We start from the raw sequence: 6,818 nt of genomic DNA, 5'->3' as shown, positions 1-6,818 counted from the left end.
GGGGAAATGCGCTAGACCTATGAGATATGTTGGAGGACAAGGAAAGGCAAACAAGATCGATCTACGGATCGCGCGGGCGCCCCACGACACGAGACAATAACCGTCACACCAAATACAGTAAATCCGGCCGGGCCGAACATAGCAGACAAAGCTCATTTGAGCTACGTCGTGATATAGCCCAGTACAGAGGTGCTGCACACCCACTATGCTTCACAGTTCTTTTGAGTGGGCCCTAACCCACAGGTTTTTTCCCAGGATCTTACCTGACTCTTCTTATTTTTTTTCGGAGCTATCCTAAATTCATTTCAAATTTGACGTAAGAATGATTCATCATCTGTCATATGTTTTCTCCAAGATCTTTCAAATTCTTTTCATCTTTGGCTCAACCTCTCCTCTTTTCTTCATTCCGGAGTGTCTAAATAATTCATGGTGGTGCTTCTCGTCGTCATTCTCGGATTTTGAAGACCGAAGAAGAGTTTCTCTTTAATCTTGCTCCATTCTCTTCAAGATTCGTGATTCTAGCTTGTTGCCACCCTCTAGTAATTGTTTCAATTGTGAGAATTCTTTTCACCTATCCGGAGCAATTCAAGAGTCTTCTCAGTTTGATTATCCGGAGTCCATCAATTCAGGTTTTTCATTCTCAGCTTTAAGTTATCATTCTCCGATCTTACCGGTGCTTCGTTCAAGTGATCTATAATCGGCTCGTGGTCTCTTTGTTCTCATGAATCTAAATCCTCTCAAGCATATTCGTTCATTTTATAATTCTTCCCGGTGTTTCTTTATCTTCTCTTCGTTCATTTTCAATTCTTATGGTGGTTCGTTCAAGAGTTCTCGTCATTCGTTATCATATCAATTTATTCGTTGTTTTCAATCCTACCGGTGGTTCGTTGAAGACCTTTCCAAGTTGACTCTATATCTATCTTAATTCTTTCTACGAGAATAAGTAGTATGCCAAAGCCTTTGATTTTCATCAATTTAATTGGTGAAGGATGAGCATAACATAATTCTTATTCTTGTTTCATCCAAGTGATTAATTCCTTTCTGGAGTGGTTCATCATATCACATTCTCAGTTCAAGATGATTTATCTTTTTCTTTCCCGGAGTTCCAAGCTCTAATTATCACGGAGATCCATCTAAATCATTGCAAGGAATCACCTTGTGTTTTCAATTTCTCTTTCTTTTTATTCTTTTGTTACCGGAGTTTCTTCATGGAGGCTATACATGATGGTTCATAAAGGATTTAATTCCTTCTCGAAGCATTCATCAACTCTCCTTTCAGAGGAACTCAAGTTTTCTTCATCTTGCAATCCGGAGTGCAATTCCTCGTTCCGTATCAATAAAGGTGGTATTATGTCATTCTTGATAATTTGAGTTCATGTTTCATGTTCCACATGTTGTTAAGAATGAGGTATTTTAAATCCATCAATCCCTTCGTTGGAATTATCTTGGGCTATATTTCACCTAAAACTGTCCCTAAGGATTGTTGCTATTTATGGTGCTCATATAGGACCCAAGTTCTTCTTTTATCCTCCCGGTGATATAGCTTCTCGTATTCTTGTTGATATCAATCCAATCCAGTGTTTCCGTTAGTGGTTGGTTGTCACCTCATAATTTGAGATGTATTCCATAAGACCATATCAAGCGTATTCTTTTCGTTGTTGGTTTTCCAACAACTCCGTTCTAGCATTTGTTGTAAGCGTGCTCCCTCGAGATCTTGTTTTTTCCCTTCGTACATCCCATTCCATTCTTACTTTTGTTCCGGAGGCTTTGTGATGTTGCTCTCTTCAACCCATCATCTTGGTTGTCAAGATCATGTTCAGTTCCTTCCATTTTCAGTCGAAGTGCTGCCCAAGTTATACCATTCTTTCCCTCTCTATCTTGTTTTAACCGGAGTGCCATACGAATTTGTTCTTCCTTGTTCCTCTTCCCTACCGGAGTGCTTTCAACTTTGTTCTACTTCGTTGCATTCTTACTTTCAAGTTGTTCAACTTCTCAAGGTTCTTTGGTTTCACTAGTTTGTCAAAGGAGCAACTTAGTTTTACCTCTTCTCTTTCTCTTCCGTTTTCCCTCCGGTGCCATTCTAGATCTCGGGACGAGATCCTCTCATAGTGGTGGAGTGTTGTAACGCCCCGAGACAGATGTGCCAGGTGTTGTCCAGTTATTCAGTGTTGTTTCCTTGTCATTTCTTGCGTGTCATGCATTGCATATCATGTCATCATGCGCATTTCATTTGCATACATGTTCATCTCATGCATCCGAGCATTTTCCCTATTGTCCGTTTTGCGTTCCGGCGCTCCTATCTCCTCCGGTGGTCCTTTCTACCTTCCTTTCGTGTGTGGGGGTTAAACATTTCCAGATTGGACCGAGACTTGCCAAGCAGCATTGGTTTACTACCGGTAGACCGCCTGTCAAGTTTCGTGCCATTTGGACTTCATTTGATGCTCCAACGGTTAACCGAGGGACCGAGAAGGCCTCGTGTGTGTTGCAGCCCAACACCCTTCCAATTTGGCCCAAAACCCACCTAAACCTCCTCCATCATCTAGAGTGTTCGAGCACGATCGCATGGCTGAAAACCGCACCTCATTTGGACTCTCCTAGCTCCCTCTACCTATAAATATGTGGCCTCCCCCGAAAATTTCGCGGTACAAACCCTTGTCTCCCCCTTCCTCGCGCCGCCGGACATTTTCTCCCGCGCTGGCCGGACATGTCCGCCGCGCCGCCGCCACGTCGCCCGGCCAATGGCGTTGTGCCATGTCGCCCCATCCGCCGCCTCACCCACTCGCGGAGCGCCACCTGGCCTCCCGCTCCTCCCCGCCGCCACGGCCCGCGGAGCCCGTTGCGGGCCCGCGCAGGCCCAGATCCACCGCCGCCTGGCCGAGGCGCCCGAGCCGCCTGGCTCCGCCCGCGCCTGCCAGATCCCGCGGCCGCGCCTCCCGCCGGCGTGTCGTTCGCCGTCGCCGGAGCCGTACACCGCCTCGCCGGTGCACCGCCGCGCCACCGCCCGACGTCGCCGGCGCCGCCGCCTTCATTCGCACCGCCCCGCTCGTCTCCGGTCGCCGGCGTCGTCCACCGGCGTCCTCCCCGCCCTCTTCTCCGGCGAAGGCCTGACCCTGCCTCGATCTGCATGCACCCGGGTCAAACCCTTGATCTGGAGGTCTATTTCTTCTAAGTCCCTGATATTTTTCCAGATTCAAATGCCCATGTTCACCATGTCGTAACTTCACATCTGTAGCTCCGTTTTGCGTGTATAGCATATCAAAATGTTTGCCTCAGAGAGTACATCATTTCATCTCATTGCTTCAGTTTCATTTGAGGTCATCTTGATTCCAGAAATGCTGTTGGAAGAGAGCTATTTGAGATAATTGTCAGATCTGCTGCATCAAATAGCTATTTGTCATTTTTGCCATGATTATTGTGTGCATGATATGCTCCTGAGCTCTACATGAGTTTTGTTATATGCTTTACCCTCTTTACAAAGGTGCTATCCATGTATTTTTGTGATGTGTGTGGTGACTAGCACAAGCTTGCAAAGTGGTGCATTCGTTAATGCTGATTTCAGGGACTTAGCAATTCCACTATGTCCTTGTTCTGTTTTTATCAATATGCCATATGTTCATGTTGTTTCCTAGTGATCCGTGCCTCTTTTGAGGATGATCAGCAAGGTTGATTTGTTAATCTTGTAGTGCTCTATCCATCCATGCCTTTGTTTGCAATTATGGAGCACCCTAGCTTGAGTCAATCGAGCTCTACTTTTGCTATTTTGTGAATCTGGGCAGATTGTCTACTTGTTAGCGATTTTGCCGAGGATGTTGTAGTCTATCTGTGCATGCTATGTTGTTGTTCTTGCCATGTCTAGCTTGTATAATGTGTATTATTGATGGGTGTATGCTTAGATTATCATGAGATGCTCTATAGTGAGTGCATCGAGCTCGTAAACATGCCTACTTGATATCTGATTTGCATGCTCCAGTTTTTCTCTAAGTCTATGATCTGTTTATGTTTTTGCCATGTTCACATGCTTGCAATTGTATTTTCCGATCCCTTTTGGCTCAAGGTCACTAAGGGACTTTTGTTAAGCTCTTTGAGTAGCTCCATTCAATTCCTTGCTTTGCCATGTTAAGTTCCTGTAGCATATAGTTTTCTTGCTCCAAAGTGTGCTACCTGATCTGAAATTCCAGGCTTGTGTTAATTTCGCTAAGTCTGAAACCTGTTTACCAATTGCACTTTTGCCATGCTTGTTTGAACCTGTTAATGGATGAATTGGCCGTAGCTCAGTGTTCATCTTTTGTCAAGCATTATGAATGGATCCCTGCCATGTATTTTGTTGCCATGTTTGAGTGATGTAGCATAATTATCTTGATGCATTTAGGTGGCTACTTGCTGTTTATCGCAGACCGGTGCCATATTTGTTTTGCTTGCCATTTCCAAACCGTGCATCCGATTCCGGTGATATTTATATCGATTTCAACCGAAATCACCTCATCTTTCCAGTGGTACTCTTGAATTTCCATGTTGAGGCCAGGTTCCATCATTCCTTTGCAAATCTTGCATATGCATCGCATACCGCATCCCGCATATCATACCATGTTCATGTGTTGGTTTGTTTACTATGTTGTGTGCTTCTTTCCGGTGTTGCTTCTTTGGGTTGGTTCCGATAACGTCGCGTTTGTGAGGATTCGTTCGTCTACGTCCGTTTGTCTTCTTCATGGACTCGTTCTTCTTCCGTGCGGGATCTCAGGCAAGATGATCATACCCTCGAAATCACTTCTATCTTTGCTTGCTAGATGCTCGCTCTTTTGCTATGCCTATGCAGCGATACCTACCACTTTCTTATCATGCCTCCTATATTGTTAAACCAAGCCTCTAACCCACCTTGTCCTAGCAAACAATTGTTTGGCTATGCTACCACTTTGCTCAACCCCTCTTATAGCGTTGTTAGTTGCAGGTGAATTTGGAGTTTGTTCCATGTTGGAACATGGTTATTTTGTTGGGATATCACAATAACTCTTATTTAATTAATGCATCTATATACTTGGTAAAGGATGGAAGGCTCGGCCTTATGCCTGGTGTTTTGTTCCACTCTTGCCGCCCTCGTTTCTGTCATATCGGTGTTATGTTCCTGGATTTTGCGTTCCTTACGCGGTTGGGTTATAATGGGAACCCCTTGACTGTTCGCCTTGAATAAAACTCCTCCAGCAAGCCCTAACCTTGGTTTTACCATTTGCACTAACAACCTATAACCTTCCCTTGGGTTTTCGCGACCCCGAGGGTCATCTTTATTTTAACCCCCCCCCCCCCCGGGCCAGTGCTCCTCTGAGTGTTGGTCCGAAATGGGCAGACTGCGGGGCCACCTCGGGGAAACTCGAGGGTTGGTTTTACTCATAGCTTGACCTATCCGGTGTGCCCTGAGAACGAGATATGTGCAGCTCCTATTGGGATTTGTTGGCGCATCAGGCGGCTTTGCTGGTCTTGTTTTTACCTATCGAAATGTCTTGTAACCGGGATTCCGAGTCTGATCGGGTCTTCCCGCTAGAAGGAATATCCTTCGTTGACCGTGAGAGCTTGTGATGTGCTAAGTTGGGACACCCCTGCAGGGATTTGAACTTTTGAAAGTCGTGCCCGCGGTTATGGGCAGATGGGAATTTGTTAACGTCCGGTTGTAGAAAACCTGAAGTTGACCTTAATTAAAATGCATCAACCGCGTGTGTAACCGTGATGGTCTCTTTCTGGCGGAGTCCGGGAAGTGAACACGGTGTTGGAGTTATGCTTGACGTAGGTTGTTTTAGGATCACTTCTTGATCTTAGTTTCTCGATCGTGCTTTGCCTTCTCTTCTCGCTCTCATTTGCGTATGTTTAGCCACCATATATGCTAGTCGCTTGCTGCAGCTCCACATCCTACTTTTACCTTACCCATAAGCTTAAATAGTCTTGATCGCGAGATTGCGAGATTGCTGAGTCCCCGTGGCTCACATATACTTCCAAAACCAGTTTGCAGGTGCCAATGAGTTCGTGCCGAAGACGCAACCAAGCTCAGGAGGAGCTCGATGAAGATCTTGTCCTTTGTGTTGTTTCGTTCTAGTTGTTCAGTAGTGGAGCCCAGTTGGGGTCGATCGGGGACCTTGTCGCATTTGGGGTTCTTCTTTTATTTTGGCTCCGTAGTCGGGCCCTGATTGTACTTGGATGATGTAATGCTTTATTCATGTAATTGTGTGAAGTGGCGATTGTAAGCCAACTATGTATCTTTCCCCTTATTGTATTACATGGGTTGTTTGCGAAGATTACCTCACTTGCGACATTGCTTTCAATGCGGTTATGCCTCTAAGTCGTGCTTCGACACATGGGAGATATAGCCGCATCAAGGGCGTGACAAAGTGGTCTTCGGATCCCCGGATAATTTCCGAAGCGAGGAGTTAATCTTTGACATTGTCCCGTTCTGCAGTGGCTATCACGCACTGCTCGGATGAACCGCATTTGCAAAGTTCAATGCGGTGCCACACTACGCATACCTCAAGCTCAAGATGCCAGGCCCTCGAGGAGTCATTACGGTCTACGGAAACACCGAGCGCTCTCTCCGAACGGAGGAGCATACGGGGCCCTCGCAGCGGAAGTACAAAGCAGCCTCTCAAGGCAATTCTCCATTCCGGCTATTAAACGTCCGGACACCGTCAAGCGCGCCCGAAGTAACCTACAACAAGCCCACCTGGCACGTTTCGAGCAAGCATAGCAATGCGGCCCCAACCCCAGCCCTCGCAAAATGGCGAAATCAGTGCTACGCATACATAATTACGCTCTGAAAATACCATGGGCACATGGGGAGG

This window comes from Triticum aestivum, chromosome 6A, assembly GCF_018294505.1.
Source record: "Triticum aestivum cultivar Chinese Spring chromosome 6A, IWGSC CS RefSeq v2.1, whole genome shotgun sequence".
In the NCBI taxonomy this organism is placed as follows: domain Eukaryota; kingdom Viridiplantae; phylum Streptophyta; class Magnoliopsida; order Poales; family Poaceae; genus Triticum; species Triticum aestivum.
Note: the sequence above shows the minus strand (reverse complement) of the source record.